Raw genomic sequence first — 21663 nt, forward strand, 5'->3', positions numbered from 1 at the left:
GCACTGTAGCCAGAGAGAGGAGCCGAAAGGCGCAATTCACAGTCGAGCCACGCTATCCCACAAGCTGTGCACTAGGTCAAGATTGTGCAGACGGCAAACCCTTGGTGGCCCGACGCTCGTCGTCGATCGTAAGGGCGAAACAGTCAAGAGATTTGGAAAACGGCAATGTGGACACCCCCAGCAGCAGCGGTGTGCCAAATCCGATATCTGGTCAAGGGTTGCAAGATTCAGTATGATGAAGTGACAATTCGGAGACAGCTCACAAACGCAAAGCTGCCGCCTTCTTAGCTCCGTGGTAGAGCACTGGTCTCGTAAACCAGGGGTCGTGAGTTCGAACCTCACAGAAGGCATTCATTTTTTTTACCTTCCTGCAGGGAGCGCAGCTATCTCGAGCAGCATCTAACACAAGGCAGTACACTGAATGAGAGGGATGTTCTACAACCCATGACAAGTATTCCATTGGCCTCAGAGTTTTTCTGAATGCATAGGCAGAACAGTGGTTTGTCTGCATTTTGTAGTATAATGTCATGCTTGGCGATGTCATTCGTTTATGAGCCTCGCTACAGTGTGCATGCACGTTATCCATGTGAAGAGGCGTAAGCAGATGCTACCATTCTGCGAGATTCCTGCAGAAGGTATACGAATTAGTTTGATATACAGAGCAAAAGTGAACCAAAGTCGAGGCCTCCGTGGCGCAATCGGCTAGCGCGTTCGGCTGTTAACCGAAAGGTTGGTGGTTCGAGCCCACCCGGGGGCGAAATCGTTTTAACTGGCACCTACGTGAGGACATACGTCAACTTTGTTAGAGATACACAGCTAGTGTGACAATTTGGCTGTGTTTGAGTGATGCCACAGAGCCTTATACACATTCAGCCAAGTGACACTGTAGGTAAAAACATGGCCCTACACAGACGTTCTACTGTTTTCCTATTTATTCGTCATGTGTGACACTGCAGTAGAGCGACGCCCACTACAAAAGACGTATTATTTACATTCAATTTCAGGGTATACGTCGCGAGTGCCATATGACAGGGCCTGTCTCTCGATGTCGATTTGTATTTGGTGTCTCTTAAGTGTCGGTCAGCAGTAGGCCGCTGTTGGCCGAGCGACGTGCAGTCGCCTTACATGAAGCCCCGTGGGCAACGCCAGCGCCACCGTGGACAACAGCGCACTGTAGCCAGAGAGAGGAGCCGAAAGGCGCAATTCACAGTCGAGCCACGCTATCCCACAAGCTGTGCACTAGGTCAAGATTGTGCAGACGGCAAACCCTTGGTGGCCCGACGCTCGTCGTCGATCGTAAGGGCGAAACAGTCAAGAGATTTGGAAAACGGCAATGTGGACACCCCCAGCAGCAGCGGTGTGCCAAATCCGATATCTGGTCAAGGGTTGCAAGATTCAGTATGATGAAGTGACAATTCGGAGACAGCTCACAAACGCAAAGCTGCCGCCTTCTTAGCTCCGTGGTAGAGCACTGGTCTCGTAAACCAGGGGTCGTGAGTTCGAACCTCACAGAAGGCATTCATTTTTTTTACCTTCCTGCAGGGAGCGCAGCTATCTCGAGCAGCATCTAACACAAGGCAGTACACTGAATGAGAGGGATGTTCTACAACCCATGACAAGTATTCCATTGGCCTCAGAGTTTTTCTGAATGCATAGGCAGAACAGTGGTTTGTCTGCATTTTGTAGTATAATGTCATGCTTGGCGATGTCATTCGTTTATGAGCCTCGCTACAGTGTGCATGCACGTTATCCATGTGAAGAGGCGTAAGCAGATGCTACCATTCTGCGAGATTCCTGCAGAAGGTATACGAATTAGTTTGATATACAGAGCAAAAGTGAACCAAAGTCGAGGCCTCCGTGGCGCAATCGGCTAGCGCGTTCGGCTGTTAACCGAAAGGTTGGTGGTTCGAGCCCACCCGGGGGCGAAATCGTTTTAACTGGCACCTACGTGAGGACATACGTCAACTTTGTTAGAGATACACAGCTAGTGTGACAATTTGGCTGTGTTTGAGTGATGCCACAGAGCCTTATACACATTCAGCCAAGTGACACTGTAGGTAAAAACATGGCCCTACACAGACGTTCTACTGTTTTCCTATTTATTCGTCATGTGTGACACTGCAGTAGAGCGACGCCCACTACAAAAGACGTATTATTTACATTCAATTTCAGGGTATACGTCGCGAGTGCCATATGACAGGGCCTGTCTCTCGATGTCGATTTGTATTTGGTGTCTCTTAAGTGTCGGTCAGCAGTAGGCCGCTGTTGGCCGAGCGACGTGCAGTCGCCTTACATGAAGCCCCGTGGGCAACGCCAGCGCCACCGTGGACAACAGCGCACTGTAGCCAGAGAGAGGAGCCGAAAGGCGCAATTCACAGTCGAGCCACGCTATCCCACAAGCTGTGCACTAGGTCAAGATTGTGCAGACGGCAAACCCTTGGTGGCCCGACGCTCGTCGTCGATCGTAAGGGCGAAACAGTCAAGAGATTTGGAAAACGGCAATGTGGACACCCCCAGCAGCAGCGGTGTGCCAAATCCGATATCTGGTCAAGGGTTGCAAGATTCAGTATGATGAAGTGACAATTCGGAGACAGCTCACAAACGCAAAGCTGCCGCCTTCTTAGCTCCGTGGTAGAGCACTGGTCTCGTAAACCAGGGGTCGTGAGTTCGAACCTCACAGAAGGCATTCATTTTTTTTACCTTCCTCCAGGGAGCGCAGCTATCTCGAGCAGCATCTAACACAAGGCAGTACACTGAATGAGAGGGATGTTCTACAACCCATGACAAGTATTCCATTGGCCTCAGAGTTTTTCTGAATGCATAGGCAGAACAGTGGTTTGTCTGCATTTTGTAGTATAATGTCATGCTTGGCGATGTCATTCGTTTATGAGCCTCGCTACAGTGTGCATGCACGTTATCCATGTGAAGAGGCGTAAGCAGATGCTACCATTCTGCGAGATTCCTGCAGAAGGTATACGAATTAGTTTGATATACAGAGCAAAAGTGAACCAAAGTCGAGGCCTCCGTGGCGCAATCGGCTAGCGCGTTCGGCTGTTAACCGAAAGGTTGGTGGTTCGAGCCCACCCGGGGGCGAAATCGTTTTAACTGGCACCTACGTGAGGACATACGTCAACTTTGTTAGAGATACACAGCTAGTGTGACAATTTGGCTGTGTTTGAGTGATGCCACAGAGCCTTATACACATTCAGCCAAGTGACACTGTAGGTAAAAACATGGCCCTACACAGACGTTCTACTGTTTTCCTATTTATTCGTCATGTGTGACACTGCAGTAGAGCGACGCCCACTACAAAAGACGTATTATTTACATTCAATTTCAGGGTATACGTCGCGAGTGCCATATGACAGGGCCTGTCTCTCGATGTCGATTTGTATTTGGTGTCTCTTAAGTGTCGGTCAGCAGTAGGCCGCTGTTGGCCGAGCGACGTGCAGTCGCCTTACATGAAGCCCCGTGGGCAACGCCAGCGCCACCGTGGACAACAGCGCACTGTAGCCAGAGAGAGGAGCCGAAAGGCGCAATTCACAGTCGAGCCACGCTATCCCACAAGCTGTGCACTAGGTCAAGATTGTGCAGACGGCAAACCCTTGGTGGCCCGACGCTCGTCGTCGATCGTAAGGGCGAAACAGTCAAGAGATTTGGGAAACGGCAATGTGGACACCCCCAGCAGCAGCGGTGTGCCAAATCCGATATCTGGTCAAGGGTTGCAAGATTCAGTATGATGAAGTGACAATTCGGAGACAGCTCACAAACGCAAAGCTGCCGCCTTCTTAGCTCCGTGGTAGAGCACTGGTCTCGTAAACCAGGGGTCGTGAGTTCGAACCTCACAGAAGGCATTCATTTTTTTTACCTTCCTGCAGGGAGCGCAGCTATCTCGAGCAGCATCTAACACAAGGCAGTACACTGAATGAGAGGGATGTTCTACAACCCATGACAAGTATTCCATTGGCCTCAGAGTTTTTCTGAATGCATAGGCAGAACAGTGGTTTGTCTGCATTTTGTAGTATAATGTCATGCTTGGCGATGTCATTCGTTTATGAGCCTCGCTACAGTGTGCATGCACGTTATCCATGTGAAGAGGCGTAAGCAGATGCTACCATTCTGCGAGATTCCTGCAGAAGGTATACGAATTAGTTTGATATACAGAGCAAAAGTGAACCAAAGTCGAGGCCTCCGTGGCGCAATCGGCTAGCGCGTTCGGCTGTTAACCGAAAGGTTGGTGGTTCGAGCCCACCCGGGCGCGAAATCGTTTTAACTGGCACCTACGTGAGGACATACGTCAACTTTGTTAGAGATACACAGCTAGTGTGACAATTTGGCTGTGTTCGAGTGATGCCACAGAGCCTTATACACATTCAGCCAAGTGACACTGTAGGTAAAAACATGGCCCTACACAGACGTTCTACTGTTTTCCTATTTATTCGTCATGTGTGACACTGCAGTAGAGCGACGCCCACTACAAAAGACGTATTATTTACATTCAATTTCAGGGTATACGTCGCGAGTGCCATATGACAGGGCCTGTCTCTCGATGTCGATTTGTATTTGGTGTCTCTTAAGTGTCGGTCAGCAGTAGGCCGCTGTTGGCCGAGCGACGTGCAGTCGCCTTACATGAAGCCCCGTGGGCAACGCCAGCGCCACCGTGGACAACAGCGCACTGTAGCCAGAGAGAGGAGCCGAAAGGCGCAATTCACAGTCGAGCCACGCTATCCCACAAGCTGTGCACTAGGTCAAGATTGTGCAGACGGCAAACCCTTGGTGGCCCGACGCTCGTCGTCGATCGTAAGGGCGAAACAGTCAAGAGATTTGGGAAACGGCAATGTGGACACCCCCAGCAGCAGCGGTGTGCCAAATCCGATATCTGGTCAAGGGTTGCAAGATTCAGTATGATGAAGTGACAATTCGGAGACAGCTCACAAACGCAAAGCTGCCGCCTTCTTAGCTCCGTGGTAGAGCACTGGTCTCGTAAACCAGGGGTCGTGAGTTCGAACCTCACAGAAGGCATTCATTTTTTTTACCTTCCTGCAGGGAGCGCAGCTATCTCGAGCAGCATCTAACACAAGGCAGTACACTGAATGAGAGGGATGTTCTACAACCCATGACAAGTATTCCATTGGCCTCAGAGTTTTTCTGAATGCATAGGCAGAACAGTGGTTTGTCTGCATTTTGTAGTATAATGTCATGCTTGGCGATGTCATTCGTTTATGAGCCTCGCTACAGTGTGCATGCACGTTATCCATGTGAAGAGGCGTAAGCAGATGCTACCATTCTGCGAGATTCCTGCAGAAGGTATACGAATTAGTTTGATATACAGAGCAAAAGTGAACCAAAGTCGAGGCCTCCGTGGCGCAATCGGCTAGCGCGTTCGGCTGTTAACCGAAAGGTTGGTGGTTCGAGCCCACCCGGGGGCGAAATCGTTTTAACTGGCACCTACGTGAGGACATACGTCAACTTTGTTAGAGATACACAGCTAGTGTGACAATTTGGCTGTGTTCGAGTGATGCCACAGAGCCTTATACACATTCAGCCAAGTGACACTGTAGGTAAAAACATGGCCCTACACAGACGTTCTACTGTTTTCCTATTTATTCGTCATGTGTGACACTGCAGTAGAGCGACGCCCACTACAAAAGACGTATTATTTACATTCAATTTCAGGGTATACGTCGCGAGTGCCATATGACAGGGCCTGTCTCTCGATGTCGATTTGTATTTGGTGTCTCTTAAGTGTCGGTCAGCAGTAGGCCGCTGTTGGCCGAGCGACGTGCAGTCGCCTTACATGAAGCCCCGTGGGCAACGCCAGCGCCACCGTGGACAACAGCGCACTGTAGCCAGAGAGAGGAGCCGAAAGGCGCAATTCACAGTCGAGCCACGCTATCCCACAAGCTGTGCACTAGGTCAAGATTGTGCAGACGGCAAACCCTTGGTGGCCCGACGCTCGTCGTCGATCGTAAGGGCGAAACAGTCAAGAGATTTGGAAAACGGCAATGTGGACACCCCCAGCAGCAGCGGTGTGCCAAATCCGATATCTGGTCAAGGGTTGCAAGATTCAGTATGATGAAGTGACAATTCGGAGACAGCTCACAAACGCAAAGCTGCCGCCTTCTTAGCTCCGTGGTAGAGCACTGGTCTCGTAAACCAGGGGTCGTGAGTTCGAACCTCACAGAAGGCATTCATTTTTTTTACCTTCCTGCAGGGAGCGCAGCTATCTCGAGCAGCATCTAACACAAGGCAGTACACTGAATGAGAGGGATGTTCTACAACCCATGACAAGTATTCCATTGGCCTCAGAGTTTTTCTGAATGCATAGGCAGAACAGTGGTTTGTCTGCATTTTGTAGTATAATGTCATGCTTGGCGATGTCATTCGTTTATGAGCCTCGCTACAGTGTGCATGCACGTTATCCATGTGAAGAGGCGTAAGCAGATGCTACCATTCTGCGAGATTCCTGCAGAAGGTATACGAATTAGTTTGATATACAGAGCAAAAGTGAACCAAAGTCGAGGCCTCCGTGGCGCAATCGGCTAGCGCGTTCGGCTGTTAACCGAAAGGTTGGTGGTTCGAGCCCACCCGGGGGCGAAATCGTTTTAACTGGCACCTACGTGAGGACATACGTCAACTTTGTTAGAGATACACAGCTAGTGTGACAATTTGGCTGTGTTTGAGTGATGCCACAGAGCCTTATACACATTCAGCCAAGTGACACTGTAGGTAAAAACATGGCCCTACACAGACGTTCTACTGTTTTCCTATTTATTCGTCATGTGTGACACTGCAGTAGAGCGACGCCCACTACAAAAGACGTATTATTTACATTCAATTTCAGGGTATACGTCGCGAGTGCCATATGACAGGGCCTGTCTCTCGATGTCGATTTGTATTTGGTGTCTCTTAAGTGTCGGTCAGCAGTAGGCCGCTGTTGGCCGAGCGACGTGCAGTCGCCTTACATGAAGCCCCGTGGGCAACGCCAGCGCCACCGTGGACAACAGCGCACTGTAGCCAGAGAGAGGAGCCGAAAGGCGCAATTCACAGTCGAGCCACGCTATCCCACAAGCTGTGCACTAGGTCAAGATTGTGCAGACGGCAAACCCTTGGTGGCCCGACGCTCGTCGTCGATCGTAAGGGCGAAACAGTCAAGAGATTTGGAAAACGGCAATGTGGACACCCCCAGCAGCAGCGGTGTGCCAAATCCGATATCTGGTCAAGGGTTGCAAGATTCAGTATGATGAAGTGACAATTCGGAGACAGCTCACAAACGCAAAGCTGCCGCCTTCTTAGCTCCGTGGTAGAGCACTGGTCTCGTAAACCAGGGGTCGTGAGTTCGAACCTCACAGAAGGCATTCATTTTTTTTACCTTCCTGCAGGGAGCGCAGCTATCTCGAGCAGCATCTAACACAAGGCAGTACACTGAATGAGAGGGATGTTCTACAACCCATGACAAGTATTCCATTGGCCTCAGAGTTTTTCTGAATGCATAGGCAGAACAGTGGTTTGTCTGCATTTTGTAGTATAATGTCATGCTTGGCGATGTCATTCGTTTATGAGCCTCGCTACAGTGTGCATGCACGTTATCCATGTGAAGAGGCGTAAGCAGATGCTACCATTCTGCGAGATTCCTGCAGAAGGTATACGAATTAGTTTGATATACAGAGCAAAAGTGAACCAAAGTCGAGGCCTCCGTGGCGCAATCGGCTAGCGCGTTCGGCTGTTAACCGAAAGGTTGGTGGTTCGAGCCCACCCGGGGGCGAAATCGTTTTAACTGGCACCTACGTGAGGACATACGTCAACTTTGTTAGAGATACACAGCTAGTGTGACAATTTGGCTGTGTTTGAGTGATGCCACAGAGCCTTATACACATTCAGCCAAGTGACACTGTAGGTAAAAACATGGCCCTACACAGACGTTCTACTGTTTTCCTATTTATTCGTCATGTGTGACACTGCAGTAGAGCGACGCCCACTACAAAAGACGTATTATTTACATTCAATTTCAGGGTATACGTCGCGAGTGCCATATGACAGGGCCTGTCTCTCGATGTCGATTTGTATTTGGTGTCTCTTAAGTGTCGGTCAGCAGTAGGCCGCTGTTGGCCGAGCGACGTGCAGTCGCCTTACATGAAGCCCCGTGGGCAACGCCAGCGCCACCGTGGACAACAGCGCACTGTAGCCAGAGAGAGGAGCCGAAAGGCGCAATTCACAGTCGAGCCACGCTATCCCACAAGCTGTGCACTAGGTCAAGATTGTGCAGACGGCAAACCCTTGGTGGCCCGACGCTCGTCGTCGATCGTAAGGGCGAAACAGTCAAGAGATTTGGGAAACGGCAATGTGGACACCCCCAGCAGCAGCGGTGTGCCAAATCCGATATCTGGTCAAGGGTTGCAAGATTCAGTATGATGAAGTGACAATTCGGAGACAGCTCACAAACGCAAAGCTGCCGCCTTCTTAGCTCCGTGGTAGAGCACTGGTCTCGTAAACCAGGGGTCGTGAGTTCGAACCTCACAGAAGGCATTCATTTTTTTTACCTTCCTGCAGGGAGCGCAGCTATCTCGAGCAGCATCTAACACAAGGCAGTACACTGAATGAGAGGGATGTTCTACAACCCATGACAAGTATTCCATTGGCCTCAGAGTTTTTCTGAATGCATAGGCAGAACAGTGGTTTGTCTGCATTTTGTAGTATAATGTCATGCTTGGCGATGTCATTCGTTTATGAGCCTCGCTACAGTGTGCATGCACGTTATCCATGTGAAGAGGCGTAAGCAGATGCTACCATTCTGCGAGATTCCTGCAGAAGGTATACGAATTAGTTTGATATACAGAGCAAAAGTGAACCAAAGTCGAGGCCTCCGTGGCGCAATCGGCTAGCGCGTTCGGCTGTTAACCGAAAGGTTGGTGGTTCGAGCCCACCCGGGGGCGAAATCGTTTTAACTGGCACCTACGTGAGGACATACGTCAACTTTGTTAGAGATACACAGCTAGTGTGACAATTTGGCTGTGTTTGAGTGATGCCACAGAGCCTTATACACATTCAGCCAAGTGACACTGTAGGTAAAAACATGGCCCTACACAGACGTTCTACTGTTTTCCTATTTATTCGTCATGTGTGACACTGCAGTAGAGCGACGCCCACTACAAAAGACGTATTATTTACATTCAATTTCAGGGTATACGTCGCGAGTGCCATATGACAGGGCCTGTCTCTCGATGTCGATTTGTATTTGGTGTCTCTTAAGTGTCGGTCAGCAGTAGGCCGCTGTTGGCCGAGCGACGTGCAGTCGCCTTACATGAAGCCCCGTGGGCAACGCCAGCGCCACCGTGGACAACAGCGCACTGTAGCCAGAGAGAGGAGCCGAAAGGCGCAATTCACAGTCGAGCCACGCTATCCCACAAGCTGTGCACTAGGTCAAGATTGTGCAGACGGCAAACCCTTGGTGGCCCGACGCTCGTCGTCGATCGTAAGGGCGAAACAGTCAAGAGATTTGGAAAACGGCAATGTGGACACCCCCAGCAGCAGCGGTGTGCCAAATCCGATATCTGGTCAAGGGTTGCAAGATTCAGTATGATGAAGTGACAATTCGGAGACAGCTCACAAACGCAAAGCTGCCGCCTTCTTAGCTCCGTGGTAGAGCACTGGTCTCGTAAACCAGGGGTCGTGAGTTCGAACCTCACAGAAGGCATTCATTTTTTTTACCTTCCTGCAGGGAGCGCAGCTATCTCGAGCAGCATCTAACACAAGGCAGTACACTGAATGAGAGGGATGTTCTACAACCCATGACAAGTATTCCATTGGCCTCAGAGTTTTTCTGAATGCATAGGCAGAACAGTGGTTTGTCTGCATTTTGTAGTATAATGTCATGCTTGGCGATGTCATTCGTTTATGAGCCTCGCTACAGTGTGCATGCACGTTATCCATGTGAAGAGGCGTAAGCAGATGCTACCATTCTGCGAGATTCCTGCAGAAGGTATACGAATTAGTTTGATATACAGAGCAAAAGTGAACCAAAGTCGAGGCCTCCGTGGCGCAATCGGCTAGCGCGTTCGGCTGTTAACCGAAAGGTTGGTGGTTCGAGCCCACCCGGGGGCGAAATCGTTTTAACTGGCACCTACGTGAGGACATACGTCAACTTTGTTAGAGATACACAGCTAGTGTGACAATTTGGCTGTGTTTGAGTGATGCCACAGAGCCTTATACACATTCAGCCAAGTGACACTGTAGGTAAAAACATGGCCCTACACAGACGTTCTACTGTTTTCCTATTTATTCGTCATGTGTGACACTGCAGTAGAGCGACGCCCACTACAAAAGACGTATTATTTACATTCAATTTCAGGGTATACGTCGCGAGTGCCATATGACAGGGCCTGTCTCTCGATGTCGATTTGTATTTGGTGTCTCTTAAGTGTCGGTCAGCAGTAGGCCGCTGTTGGCCGAGCGACGTGCAGTCGCCTTACATGAAGCCCCGTGGGCAACGCCAGCGCCACCGTGGACAACAGCGCACTGTAGCCAGAGAGAGGAGCCGAAAGGCGCAATTCACAGTCGAGCCACGCTATCCCACAAGCTGTGCACTAGGTCAAGATTGTGCAGACGGCAAACCCTTGGTGGCCCGACGCTCGTCGTCGATCGTAAGGGCGAAACAGTCAAGAGATTTGGAAAACGGCAATGTGGACACCCCCAGCAGCAGCGGTGTGCCAAATCCGATATCTGGTCAAGGGTTGCAAGATTCAGTATGATGAAGTGACAATTCGGAGACAGCTCACAAACGCAAAGCTGCCGCCTTCTTAGCTCCGTGGTAGAGCACTGGTCTCGTAAACCAGGGGTCGTGAGTTCGAACCTCACAGAAGGCATTCATTTTTTTTACCTTCCTGCAGGGAGCGCAGCTATCTCGAGCAGCATCTAACACAAGGCAGTACACTGAATGAGAGGGATGTTCTACAACCCATGACAAGTATTCCATTGGCCTCAGAGTTTTTCTGAATGCATAGGCAGAACAGTGGTTTGTCTGCATTTTGTAGTATAATGTCATGCTTGGCGATGTCATTCGTTTATGAGCCTCGCTACAGTGTGCATGCACGTTATCCATGTGAAGAGGCGTAAGCAGATGCTACCATTCTGCGAGATTCCTGCAGAAGGTATACGAATTAGTTTGATATACAGAGCAAAAGTGAACCAAAGTCGAGGCCTCCGTGGCGCAATCGGCTAGCGCGTTCGGCTGTTAACCGAAAGGTTGGTGGTTCGAGCCCACCCGGGGGCGAAATCGTTTTAACTGGCACCTACGTGAGGACATACGTCAACTTTGTTAGAGATACACAGCTAGTGTGACAATTTGGCTGTGTTTGAGTGATGCCACAGAGCCTTATACACATTCAGCCAAGTGACACTGTAGGTAAAAACATGGCCCTACACAGACGTTCTACTGTTTTCCTATTTATTCGTCATGTGTGACACTGCAGTAGAGCGACGCCCACTACAAAAGACGTATTATTTACATTCAATTTCAGGGTATACGTCGCGAGTGCCATATGACAGGGCCTGTCTCTCGATGTCGATTTGTATTTGGTGTCTCTTAAGTGTCGGTCAGCAGTAGGCCGCTGTTGGCCGAGCGACGTGCAGTCGCCTTACATGAAGCCCCGTGGGCAACGCCAGCGCCACCGTGGACAACAGCGCACTGTAGCCAGAGAGAGGAGCCGAAAGGCGCAATTCACAGTCGAGCCACGCTATCCCACAAGCTGTGCACTAGGTCAAGATTGTGCAGACGGCAAACCCTTGGTGGCCCGACGCTCGTCGTCGATCGTAAGGGCGAAACAGTCAAGAGATTTGGGAAACGGCAATGTGGACACCCCCAGCAGCAGCGGTGTGCCAAATCCGATATCTGGTCAAGGGTTGCAAGATTCAGTATGATGAAGTGACAATTCGGAGACAGCTCACAAACGCAAAGCTGCCGCCTTCTTAGCTCCGTGGTAGAGCACTGGTCTCGTAAACCAGGGGTCGTGAGTTCGAACCTCACAGAAGGCATTCATTTTTTTTACCTTCCTGCAGGGAGCGCAGCTATCTCGAGCAGCATCTAACACAAGGCAGTACACTGAATGAGAGGGATGTTCTACAACCCATGACAAGTATTCCATTGGCCTCAGAGTTTTTCTGAATGCATAGGCAGAACAGTGGTTTGTCTGCATTTTGTAGTATAATGTCATGCTTGGCGATGTCATTCGTTTATGAGCCTCGCTACAGTGTGCATGCACGTTATCCATGTGAAGAGGCGTAAGCAGATGCTACCATTCTGCGAGATTCCTGCAGAAGGTATACGAATTAGTTTGATATACAGAGCAAAAGTGAACCAAAGTCGAGGCCTCCGTGGCGCAATCGGCTAGCGCGTTCGGCTGTTAACCGAAAGGTTGGTGGTTCGAGCCCACCCGGGGGCGAAATCGTTTTAACTGGCACCTACGTGAGGACATACGTCAACTTTGTTAGAGATACACAGCTAGTGTGACAATTTGGCTGTGTTCGAGTGATGCCACAGAGCCTTATACACATTCAGCCAAGTGACACTGTAGGTAAAAACATGGCCCTACACAGACGTTCTACTGTTTTCCTATTTATTCGTCATGTGTGACACTGCAGTAGAGCGACGCCCACTACAAAAGACGTATTATTTACATTCAATTTCAGGGTATACGTCGCGAGTGCCATATGACAGGGCCTGTCTCTCGATGTCGATTTGTATTTGGTGTCTCTTAAGTGTCGGTCAGCAGTAGGCCGCTGTTGGCCGAGCGACGTGCAGTCGCCTTACATGAAGCCCCGTGGGCAACGCCAGCGCCACCGTGGACAACAGCGCACTGTAGCCAGAGAGAGGAGCCGAAAGGCGCAATTCACAGTCGAGCCACGCTATCCCACAAGCTGTGCACTAGGTCAAGATTGTGCAGACGGCAAACCCTTGGTGGCCCGACGCTCGTCGTCGATCGTAAGGGCGAAACAGTCAAGAGATTTGGAAAACGGCAATGTGGACACCCCCAGCAGCAGCGGTGTGCCAAATCCGATATCTGGTCAAGGGTTGCAAGATTCAGTATGATGAAGTGACAATTCGGAGACAGCTCACAAACGCAAAGCTGCCGCCTTCTTAGCTCCGTGGTAGAGCACTGGTCTCGTAAACCAGGGGTCGTGAGTTCGAACCTCACAGAAGGCATTCATTTTTTTTACCTTCCTGCAGGGAGCGCAGCTATCTCGAGCAGCATCTAACACAAGGCAGTACACTGAATGAGAGGGATGTTCTACAACCCATGACAAGTATTCCATTGGCCTCAGAGTTTTTCTGAATGCATAGGCAGAACAGTGGTTTGTCTGCATTTTGTAGTATAATGTCATGCTTGGCGATGTCATTCGTTTATGAGCCTCGCTACAGTGTGCATGCACGTTATCCATGTGAAGAGGCGTAAGCAGATGCTACCATTCTGCGAGATTCCTGCAGAAGGTATACGAATTAGTTTGATATACAGAGCAAAAGTGAACCAAAGTCGAGGCCTCCGTGGCGCAATCGGCTAGCGCGTTCGGCTGTTAACCGAAAGGTTGGTGGTTCGAGCCCACCCGGGGGCGAAATCGTTTTAACTGGCACCTACGTGAGGACATACGTCAACTTTGTTAGAGATACACAGCTAGTGTGACAATTTGGCTGTGTTTGAGTGATGCCACAGAGCCTTATACACATTCAGCCAAGTGACACTGTAGGTAAAAACATGGCCCTACACAGACGTTCTACTGTTTTCCTATTTATTCGTCATGTGTGACACTGCAGTAGAGCGACGCCCACTACAAAAGACGTATTATTTACATTCAATTTCAGGGTATACGTCGCGAGTGCCATATGACAGGGCCTGTCTCTCGATGTCGATTTGTATTTGGTGTCTCTTAAGTGTCGGTCAGCAGTAGGCCGCTGTTGGCCGAGCGACGTGCAGTCGCCTTACATGAAGCCCCGTGGGCAACGCCAGCGCCACCGTGGACAACAGCGCACTGTAGCCAGAGAGAGGAGCCGAAAGGCGCAATTCACAGTCGAGCCACGCTATCCCACAAGCTGTGCACTAGGTCAAGATTGTGCAGACGGCAAACCCTTGGTGGCCCGACGCTCGTCGTCGATCGTAAGGGCGAAACAGTCAAGAGATTTGGAAAACGGCAATGTGGACACCCCCAGCAGCAGCGGTGTGCCAAATCCGATATCTGGTCAAGGGTTGCAAGATTCAGTATGATGAAGTGACAATTCGGAGACAGCTCACAAACGCAAAGCTGCCGCCTTCTTAGCTCCGTGGTAGAGCACTGGTCTCGTAAACCAGGGGTCGTGAGTTCGAACCTCACAGAAGGCATTCATTTTTTTTACCTTCCTGCAGGGAGCGCAGCTATCTCGAGCAGCATCTAACACAAGGCAGTACACTGAATGAGAGGGATGTTCTACAACCCATGACAAGTATTCCATTGGCCTCAGAGTTTTTCTGAATGCATAGGCAGAACAGTGGTTTGTCTGCATTTTGTAGTATAATGTCATGCTTGGCGATGTCATTCGTTTATGAGCCTCGCTACAGTGTGCATGCACGTTATCCATGTGAAGAGGCGTAAGCAGATGCTACCATTCTGCGAGATTCCTGCAGAAGGTATACGAATTAGTTTGATATACAGAGCAAAAGTGAACCAAAGTCGAGGCCTCCGTGGCGCAATCGGCTAGCGCGTTCGGCTGTTAACCGAAAGGTTGGTGGTTCGAGCCCACCCGGGGGCGAAATCGTTTTAACTGGCACCTACGTGAGGACATACGTCAACTTTGTTAGAGATACACAGCTAGTGTGACAATTTGGCTGTGTTTGAGTGATGCCACAGAGCCTTATACACATTCAGCCAAGTGACACTGTAGGTAAAAACATGGCCCTACACAGACGTTCTACTGTTTTCCTATTTATTCGTCATGTGTGACACTGCAGTAGAGCGACGCCCACTACAAAAGACGTATTATTTACATTCAATTTCAGGGTATACGTCGCGAGTGCCATATGACAGGGCCTGTCTCTCGATGTCGATTTGTATTTGGTGTCTCTTAAGTGTCGGTCAGCAGTAGGCCGCTGTTGGCCGAGCGACGTGCAGTCGCCTTACATGAAGCCCCGTGGGCAACGCCAGCGCCACCGTGGACAACAGCGCACTGTAGCCAGAGAGAGGAGCCGAAAGGCGCAATTCACAGTCGAGCCACGCTATCCCACAAGCTGTGCACTAGGTCAAGATTGTGCAGACGGCAAACCCTTGGTGGCCCGACGCTCGTCGTCGATCGTAAGGGCGAAACAGTCAAGAGATTTGGAAAACGGCAATGTGGACACCCCCAGCAGCAGCGGTGTGCCAAATCCGATATCTGGTCAAGGGTTGCAAGATTCAGTATGATGAAGTGACAATTCGGAGACAGCTCACAAACGCAAAGCTGCCGCCTTCTTAGCTCCGTGGTAGAGCACTGGTCTCGTAAACCAGGGGTCGTGAGTTCGAACCTCACAGAAGGCATTCATTTTTTTTACCTTCCTGCAGGGAGCGCAGCTATCTCGAGCAGCATCTAACACAAGGCAGTACACTGAATGAGAGGGATGTTCTACAACCCATGACAAGTATTCCATTGGCCTCAGAGTTTTTCTGAATGCATAGGCAGAACAGTGGTTTGTCTGCATTTTGTAGTATAATGTCATGCTTGGCGATGTCATTCGTTTATGAGCCTCGCTACAGTGTGCATGCACGTTATCCATGTGAAGAGGCGTAAGCAGATGCTACCATTCTGCGAGATTCCTGCAGAAGGTATACGAATTAGTTTGATATACAGAGCAAAAGTGAACCAAAGTCGAGGCCTCCGTGGCGCAATCGGCTAGCGCGTTCGGCTGTTAACCGAAAGGTTGGTGGTTCGAGCCCACCCGGGGGCGAAATCGTTTTAACTGGCACCTACGTGAGGACATACGTCAACTTTGTTAGAGATACACAGCTAGTGTGACAATTTGGCTGTGTTTGAGTGATGCCACAGAGCCTTATACACATTCAGCCAAGTGACACTGTAGGTAAAAACATGGCCCTACACAGACGTTCTACTGTTTTCCTATTTATTCGTCATGTGTGACACTGCAGTAGAGCGACGCCCACTACAAAAGACGTATTATTTACATTCAATTTCAGGGTATACGTCGCGAGTGCCATATGACAGGGCCTGTCTCTCGATGTCGATTTGTATTTGGTGTCTCTTAAGTGTCGGTCAGCAGTAGGCCGCTGTTGGCCGAGCGACGTGCAGTCGCCTTACATGAAGCCCCGTGGGCAACGCCAGCGCCACCGTGGACAACAGCGCACTGTAGCCAGAGAGAGGAGCCGAAAGGCGCAATTCACAGTCGAGCCACGCTATCCCACAAGCTGTGCACTAGGTCAAGATTGTGCAGACGGCAAACCCTTGGTGGCCCGACGCTCGTCGTCGATCGTAAGGGCGAAACAGTCAAGAGATTTGGAAAACGGCAATGTGGACACCCCCAGCAGCAGCGGTGTGCCAAATCCGATATCTGGTCAAGGGTTGCAAGATTCAGTATGATGAAGTGACAATTCGGAGACAGCTCACAAACGCAAAGCTGCCGCCTTCTTAGCTCCGTGGTAGAGCACTGGTCTCGTAAACCAGGGGTCGTGAGTTCGAACCTCACAGAAGGCATTCATTTTTTTTACCTTCCTGCAGGGAGCGCAGCTATCTCGAGCAGCATCTAACACAAGGCAGTACACTGAATGAGAGGGATGTTCTACAACCCATGACAAGTATTCCATTGGCCTCAGAGTTTTTCTGAATGCATAGGCAGAACAGTGGTTTGTCTGCATTTTGTAGTATAATGTCATGCTTGGCGATGTCATTCGTTTATGAGCCTCGCTACAGTGTGCATGCACGTTATCCATGTGAAGAGGCGTAAGCAGATGCTACCATTCTGCGAGATTCCTGCAGAAGGTATACGAATTAGTTTGATATACAGAGCAAAAGTGAACCAAAGTCGAGGCCTCCGTGGCGCAATCGGCTAGCGCGTTCGGCTGTTAACCGAAAGGTTGGTGGTTCGAGCCCACCCGGGGGCGAAATCGTTTTAACTGGCACCTACGTGAGGACATACGTCAACTTTGTTAGAGATACACAGCTAGTGTGACAATTTGGCTGTGTTTGAGTGATGCCACAGAGCCTTATACACATTCAGCCAAGTGACACTGTAGGTAAAAACATGGCCCTACACAGACGTTCTACTGTTTTCCTATTTATTCGTCATGTGTGACACTGCAGTAGAGCGACGCCCACTACAAAAGACGTATTATTTACATTCAATTTCAGGGTATACGTCGCGAGTGCCATATGACAGGGCCTGTCTCTCGATGTCGATTTGTATTTGGTGTCTCTTAAGTGTCGGTCAGCAGTAGGCCGCTGTTGGCCGAGCGACGTGCAGTCGCCTTACATGAAGCCCCGTGGGCAACGCCAGCGCCACCGTGGACAACAGCGCACTGTAGCCAGAGAGAGGAGCCGAAAGGCGCAATTCACAGTCGAGCCACGCTATCCCACAAGCTGTGCACTAGGTCAAGATTGTGCAGACGGCAAACCCTTGGTGGCCCGACGCTCGTCGTCGATCGTAAGGGCGAAACAGTCAAGAGATTTGGAAAACGGCAATGTGGACACCCCCAGCAGCAGCGGTGTGCCAAATCCGATATCTGGTCAAGGGTTGCAAGATTCAGTATGATGAAGTGACAATTCGGAGACAGCTCACAAACGCAAAGCTGCCGCCTTCTTAGCTCCGTGGTAGAGCACTGGTCTCGTAAACCAGGGGTCGTGAGTTCGAACCTCACAGAAGGCATTCATTTTTTTTACCTTCCTGCAGGGAGCGCAGCTATCTCGAGCAGCATCTAACACAAGGCAGTACACTGAATGAGAGGGATGTTCTACAACCCATGACAAGTATTCCATTGGCCTCAGAGTTTTTCTGAATGCATAGGCAGAACAGTGGTTTGTCTGCATTTTGTAGTATAATGTCATGCTTGGCGATGTCATTCGTTTATGAGCCTCGCTACAGTGTGCATGCACGTTATCCATGTGAAGAGGCGTAAGCAGATGCTACCATTCTGCGAGATTCCTGCAGAAGGTATACGAATTAGTTTGATATACAGAGCAAAAGTGAACCAAAGTCGAGGCCTCCGTGGCGCAATCGGCTAGCGCGTTCGGCTGTTAACCGAAAGGTTGGTGGTTCGAGCCCACCCGGGGGCGAAATCGTTTTAACTGGCACCTACGTGAGGACATACGTCAACTTTGTTAGAGATACACAGCTAGTGTGACAATTTGGCTGTGTTTGAGTGATGCCACAGAGCCTTATACACATTCAGCCAAGTGACACTGTAGGTAAAAACATGGCCCTACACAGACGTTCTACTGTTTTCCTATTTATTCGTCATGTGTGACACTGCAGTAGAGCGACGCCCACTACAAAAGACGTATTATTTACATTCAATTTCAGGGTATACGTCGCGAGTGCCATATGACAGGGCCTGTCTCTCGATGTCGATTTGTATTTGGTGTCTCTTAAGTGTCGGTCAGCAGTAGGCCGCTGTTGGCCGAGCGACGTGCAGTCGCCTTACATGAAGCCCCGTGGGCAACGCCAGCGCCACCGTGGACAACAGCGCACTGTAGCCAGAGAGAGGAGCCGAAAGGCGCAATTCACAGTCGAGCCACGCTATCCCACAAGCTGTGCACTAGGTCAAGATTGTGCAGACGGCAAACCCTTGGTGGCCCGACGCTCGTCGTCGATCGTAAGGGCGAAACAGTCAAGAGATTTGGGAAACGGCAATGTGGACACCCCCAGCAGCAGCGGTGTGCCAAATCCGATATCTGGTCAAGGGTTGCAAGATTCAGTATGATGAAGTGACAATTCGGAGACAGCTCACAAACGCAAAGCTGCCGCCTTCTTAGCTCCGTGGTAGAGCACTGGTCTCGTAAACCAGGGGTCGTGAGTTCGAACCTCACAGAAGGCATTCATTTTTTTTACCTTCCTGCAGGGAGCGCAGCTATCTCGAGCAGCATCTAACACAAGGCAGTACACTGAATGAGAGGGATGTTCTACAACCCATGACAAGTATTCCATTGGCCTCAGAGTTTTTCTGAATGCATAGGCAGAACAGTGGTTTGTCTGCATTTTGTAGTATAATGTCATGCTTGGCGATGTCATTCGTTTATGAGCCTCGCTACAGTGTGCATGCACGTTATCCATGTGAAGAGGCGTAAGCAGATGCTACCATTCTGCGAGATTCCTGCAGAAGGTATACGAATTAGTTTGATATACAGAGCAAAAGTGAACCAAAGTCGAGGCCTCCGTGGCGCAATCGGCTAGCGCGTTCGGCTGTTAACCGAAAGGTTGGTGGTTCGAGCCCACCCGGGGGCGAAATCGTTTTAACTGGCACCTACGTGAGGACATACGTCAACTTTGTTAGAGATACACAGCTAGTGTGACAATTTGGCTGTGTTCGAGTGATGCCACAGAGCCTTATACACATTCAGCCAAGTGACACTGTAGGTAAAAACATGGCCCTACACAGACGTTCTACTGTTTTCCTATTTATTCGTCATGTGTGACACTGCAGTAGAGCGACGCCCACTACAAAAGACGTATTATTTACATTCAATTTCAGGGTATACGTCGCGAGTGCCATATGACAGGGCCTGTCTCTCGATGTCGATTTGTATTTGGTGTCTCTTAAGTGTCGGTCAGCAGTAGGCCGCTGTTGGCCGAGCGACGTGCAGTCGCCTTACATGAAGCCCCGTGGGCAACGCCAGCGCCACCGTGGACAACAGCGCACTGTAGCCAGAGAGAGGAGCCGAAAGGCGCAATTCACAGTCGAGCCACGCTATCCCACAAGCTGTGCACTAGGTCAAGATTGTGCAGACGGCAAACCCTTGGTGGCCCGACGCTCGTCGTCGATCGTAAGGGCGAAACAGTCAAGAGATTTGGAAAACGGCAATGTGGACACCCCCAGCAGCAGCGGTGTGCCAAATCCGATATCTGGTCAAGGGTTGCAAGATTCAGTATGATGAAGTGACAATTCGGAGACAGCTCACAAACGCAAAGCTGCCGCCTTCTTAGCTCCGTGGTAGAGCACTGGTCTCGTAAACCAGGGGTCGTGAGTTCGAACCTCACAGAAGGCATTCATTTTTTTTACCTTCCTGCAGGGAGCGCAGCTATCTCGAGCAGCATCTAACACAAGGCAGTACACTGAATGAGAGGGATGTTCTACAACCCATGACAAGTATTCCATTGGCCTCAGAGTTTTTCTGAATGCATAGGCAGAACAGTGGTTTGTCTGCATTTTGTAGTATAATGTCATGCTTGGCGATGTCATTCGTTTATGAGCCTCGCTACAGTGTGCATGCACGTTATCCATGTGAAGAGGCGTAAGCAGATGCTACCATTCTGCGAGATTCCTGCAGAAGGTATACGAATTAGTTTGATATACAGAGCAAAAGTGAACCAAAGTCGAGGCCTCCGTGGCGCAATCGGCTAGCGCGTTCGGCTGTTAACCGAAAGGTTGGTGGTTCGAGCCCACCCGGGGGCGAAATCGTTTTAACTGGCACCTACGTGAGGACATACGTCAACTTTGTTAGAGATACACAGCTAGTGTGACAATTTGGCTGTGTTTGAGTGATGCCACAGAGCCTTATACACATTCAGCCAAGTGACACTGTAGGTAAAAACATGGCCCTACACAGACGTTCTACTGTTTTCCTATTTATTCGTCATGTGTGACACTGCAGTAGAGCGACGCCCACTACAAAAGACGTATTATTTACATTCAATTTCAGGGTATACGTCGCGAGTGCCATATGACAGGGCCTGTCTCTCGATGTCGATTTGTATTTGGTGTCTCTTAAGTGTCGGTCAGCAGTAGGCCGCTGTTGGCCGAGCGACGTGCAGTCGCCTTACATGAAGCCCCGTGGGCAACGCCAGCGCCACCGTGGGACAACAGCGCACTGTAGCCAGAGAGAGGAGCCGAAAGGCGCAATTCACAGTCGAGCCACGCTATCCCACAAGCTGTGCACTAGGTCAAGATTGTGCAGACGGCAAACCCTTGGTGGCCCGACGCTCGTCGTCGATCGTAAGGGCGAAACAGTCAAGAGATTTGGAAAACGGCAATGTGGACACCCCCAGCAGCAGCGGTGTGCCAAATCCGATATCTGGTCAAGGGTTGCAAGATTCAGTATGATGAAGTGACAATTCGGAGACAGCTCACAAACGCAAAGCTGCCGCCTTCTTAGCTCCGTGGTAGAGCACTGGTCTCGTAAACCAGGGGTCGTGAGTTCGAACCTCACAGAAGGCATTCATTTTTTTTACCTTCCTGCAGGGAGCGCAGCTATCTCGAGCAGCATCTAACACAAGGCAGTACACTGAATGAGAGGGATGTTCTACAACCCATGACAAGTATTCCATTGGCCTCAGAGTTTTTCTGAATGCATAGGCAGAACAGTGGTTTGTCTGCATTTTGTAGTATAATGTCATGCTTGGCGATGTCATTCGTTTATGAGCCTCGCTACAGTGTGCATGCACGTCCATGTGAAGAGGCGTAAGCAGATGCTACCATTCTGCGAGATTCCTGCAGAAGGTATAC

General features: G+C 50.1%; 37 non-coding genes across 37 annotated transcripts; all 37 read left to right on the forward strand.

Moving 5' to 3' along the window:
• Positions 1 to 278: 278 nt before the first annotated feature.
• Trnat-cgu lies at positions 279 to 350 on the forward strand. The gene has a single exon. It is a non-coding gene; the product is annotated as a tRNA-Thr (tRNA).
• Positions 351 to 683: 333 nt separating this feature from the next.
• Trnan-guu lies at positions 684 to 757 on the forward strand. Its single transcript has one exon. It is a non-coding gene; the product is annotated as a tRNA-Asn (tRNA).
• A 689-nt stretch (positions 758 to 1446) lies between these two features.
• Positions 1447 to 1518, forward strand: Trnat-cgu. Its single transcript has one exon. It is a non-coding gene; the product is annotated as a tRNA-Thr (tRNA).
• Positions 1519 to 1851: 333 nt separating this feature from the next.
• Trnan-guu lies at positions 1852 to 1925 on the forward strand. The gene has a single exon. It is a non-coding gene; the product is annotated as a tRNA-Asn (tRNA).
• Positions 1926 to 2614: 689 nt separating this feature from the next.
• Positions 2615 to 2686, forward strand: Trnat-cgu. The gene has a single exon. It is a non-coding gene; the product is annotated as a tRNA-Thr (tRNA).
• A 333-nt stretch (positions 2687 to 3019) lies between these two features.
• On the forward strand, positions 3020 to 3093 carry Trnan-guu. The gene has a single exon. It is a non-coding gene; the product is annotated as a tRNA-Asn (tRNA).
• Positions 3094 to 3782: 689 nt separating this feature from the next.
• Positions 3783 to 3854, forward strand: Trnat-cgu. Its single transcript has one exon. It is a non-coding gene; the product is annotated as a tRNA-Thr (tRNA).
• A 333-nt stretch (positions 3855 to 4187) lies between these two features.
• On the forward strand, positions 4188 to 4261 carry Trnan-guu. Its single transcript has one exon. It is a non-coding gene; the product is annotated as a tRNA-Asn (tRNA).
• A 689-nt stretch (positions 4262 to 4950) lies between these two features.
• Trnat-cgu lies at positions 4951 to 5022 on the forward strand. Its single transcript has one exon. It is a non-coding gene; the product is annotated as a tRNA-Thr (tRNA).
• Positions 5023 to 5355: 333 nt separating this feature from the next.
• Positions 5356 to 5429, forward strand: Trnan-guu. The gene has a single exon. It is a non-coding gene; the product is annotated as a tRNA-Asn (tRNA).
• A 689-nt stretch (positions 5430 to 6118) lies between these two features.
• On the forward strand, positions 6119 to 6190 carry Trnat-cgu. The gene has a single exon. It is a non-coding gene; the product is annotated as a tRNA-Thr (tRNA).
• A 333-nt stretch (positions 6191 to 6523) lies between these two features.
• Trnan-guu lies at positions 6524 to 6597 on the forward strand. Its single transcript has one exon. It is a non-coding gene; the product is annotated as a tRNA-Asn (tRNA).
• Positions 6598 to 7286: 689 nt separating this feature from the next.
• Positions 7287 to 7358, forward strand: Trnat-cgu. Its single transcript has one exon. It is a non-coding gene; the product is annotated as a tRNA-Thr (tRNA).
• Positions 7359 to 7691: 333 nt separating this feature from the next.
• Positions 7692 to 7765, forward strand: Trnan-guu. The gene has a single exon. It is a non-coding gene; the product is annotated as a tRNA-Asn (tRNA).
• A 689-nt stretch (positions 7766 to 8454) lies between these two features.
• On the forward strand, positions 8455 to 8526 carry Trnat-cgu. Its single transcript has one exon. It is a non-coding gene; the product is annotated as a tRNA-Thr (tRNA).
• Positions 8527 to 8859: 333 nt separating this feature from the next.
• Trnan-guu lies at positions 8860 to 8933 on the forward strand. Its single transcript has one exon. It is a non-coding gene; the product is annotated as a tRNA-Asn (tRNA).
• A 689-nt stretch (positions 8934 to 9622) lies between these two features.
• Trnat-cgu lies at positions 9623 to 9694 on the forward strand. Its single transcript has one exon. It is a non-coding gene; the product is annotated as a tRNA-Thr (tRNA).
• A 333-nt stretch (positions 9695 to 10027) lies between these two features.
• Trnan-guu lies at positions 10028 to 10101 on the forward strand. Its single transcript has one exon. It is a non-coding gene; the product is annotated as a tRNA-Asn (tRNA).
• A 689-nt stretch (positions 10102 to 10790) lies between these two features.
• Positions 10791 to 10862, forward strand: Trnat-cgu. Its single transcript has one exon. It is a non-coding gene; the product is annotated as a tRNA-Thr (tRNA).
• A 333-nt stretch (positions 10863 to 11195) lies between these two features.
• On the forward strand, positions 11196 to 11269 carry Trnan-guu. Its single transcript has one exon. It is a non-coding gene; the product is annotated as a tRNA-Asn (tRNA).
• A 689-nt stretch (positions 11270 to 11958) lies between these two features.
• Positions 11959 to 12030, forward strand: Trnat-cgu. The gene has a single exon. It is a non-coding gene; the product is annotated as a tRNA-Thr (tRNA).
• Positions 12031 to 12363: 333 nt separating this feature from the next.
• On the forward strand, positions 12364 to 12437 carry Trnan-guu. The gene has a single exon. It is a non-coding gene; the product is annotated as a tRNA-Asn (tRNA).
• A 689-nt stretch (positions 12438 to 13126) lies between these two features.
• On the forward strand, positions 13127 to 13198 carry Trnat-cgu. Its single transcript has one exon. It is a non-coding gene; the product is annotated as a tRNA-Thr (tRNA).
• Positions 13199 to 13531: 333 nt separating this feature from the next.
• On the forward strand, positions 13532 to 13605 carry Trnan-guu. The gene has a single exon. It is a non-coding gene; the product is annotated as a tRNA-Asn (tRNA).
• A 689-nt stretch (positions 13606 to 14294) lies between these two features.
• Trnat-cgu lies at positions 14295 to 14366 on the forward strand. Its single transcript has one exon. It is a non-coding gene; the product is annotated as a tRNA-Thr (tRNA).
• Positions 14367 to 14699: 333 nt separating this feature from the next.
• Trnan-guu lies at positions 14700 to 14773 on the forward strand. The gene has a single exon. It is a non-coding gene; the product is annotated as a tRNA-Asn (tRNA).
• A 689-nt stretch (positions 14774 to 15462) lies between these two features.
• Trnat-cgu lies at positions 15463 to 15534 on the forward strand. The gene has a single exon. It is a non-coding gene; the product is annotated as a tRNA-Thr (tRNA).
• A 333-nt stretch (positions 15535 to 15867) lies between these two features.
• Positions 15868 to 15941, forward strand: Trnan-guu. Its single transcript has one exon. It is a non-coding gene; the product is annotated as a tRNA-Asn (tRNA).
• A 689-nt stretch (positions 15942 to 16630) lies between these two features.
• Positions 16631 to 16702, forward strand: Trnat-cgu. The gene has a single exon. It is a non-coding gene; the product is annotated as a tRNA-Thr (tRNA).
• A 333-nt stretch (positions 16703 to 17035) lies between these two features.
• Trnan-guu lies at positions 17036 to 17109 on the forward strand. The gene has a single exon. It is a non-coding gene; the product is annotated as a tRNA-Asn (tRNA).
• A 689-nt stretch (positions 17110 to 17798) lies between these two features.
• Positions 17799 to 17870, forward strand: Trnat-cgu. The gene has a single exon. It is a non-coding gene; the product is annotated as a tRNA-Thr (tRNA).
• Positions 17871 to 18203: 333 nt separating this feature from the next.
• Trnan-guu lies at positions 18204 to 18277 on the forward strand. The gene has a single exon. It is a non-coding gene; the product is annotated as a tRNA-Asn (tRNA).
• Positions 18278 to 18966: 689 nt separating this feature from the next.
• Positions 18967 to 19038, forward strand: Trnat-cgu. Its single transcript has one exon. It is a non-coding gene; the product is annotated as a tRNA-Thr (tRNA).
• Positions 19039 to 19371: 333 nt separating this feature from the next.
• On the forward strand, positions 19372 to 19445 carry Trnan-guu. Its single transcript has one exon. It is a non-coding gene; the product is annotated as a tRNA-Asn (tRNA).
• A 689-nt stretch (positions 19446 to 20134) lies between these two features.
• On the forward strand, positions 20135 to 20206 carry Trnat-cgu. The gene has a single exon. It is a non-coding gene; the product is annotated as a tRNA-Thr (tRNA).
• A 333-nt stretch (positions 20207 to 20539) lies between these two features.
• On the forward strand, positions 20540 to 20613 carry Trnan-guu. Its single transcript has one exon. It is a non-coding gene; the product is annotated as a tRNA-Asn (tRNA).
• A 690-nt stretch (positions 20614 to 21303) lies between these two features.
• Positions 21304 to 21375, forward strand: Trnat-cgu. The gene has a single exon. It is a non-coding gene; the product is annotated as a tRNA-Thr (tRNA).
• The last annotated feature ends 288 nt before the right edge of the window (positions 21376 to 21663 follow it).

Source organism: Schistocerca piceifrons, chromosome 5 (assembly GCF_021461385.2).
Source record: "Schistocerca piceifrons isolate TAMUIC-IGC-003096 chromosome 5, iqSchPice1.1, whole genome shotgun sequence".
NCBI classification, from domain to species: domain Eukaryota; kingdom Metazoa; phylum Arthropoda; class Insecta; order Orthoptera; family Acrididae; genus Schistocerca; species Schistocerca piceifrons.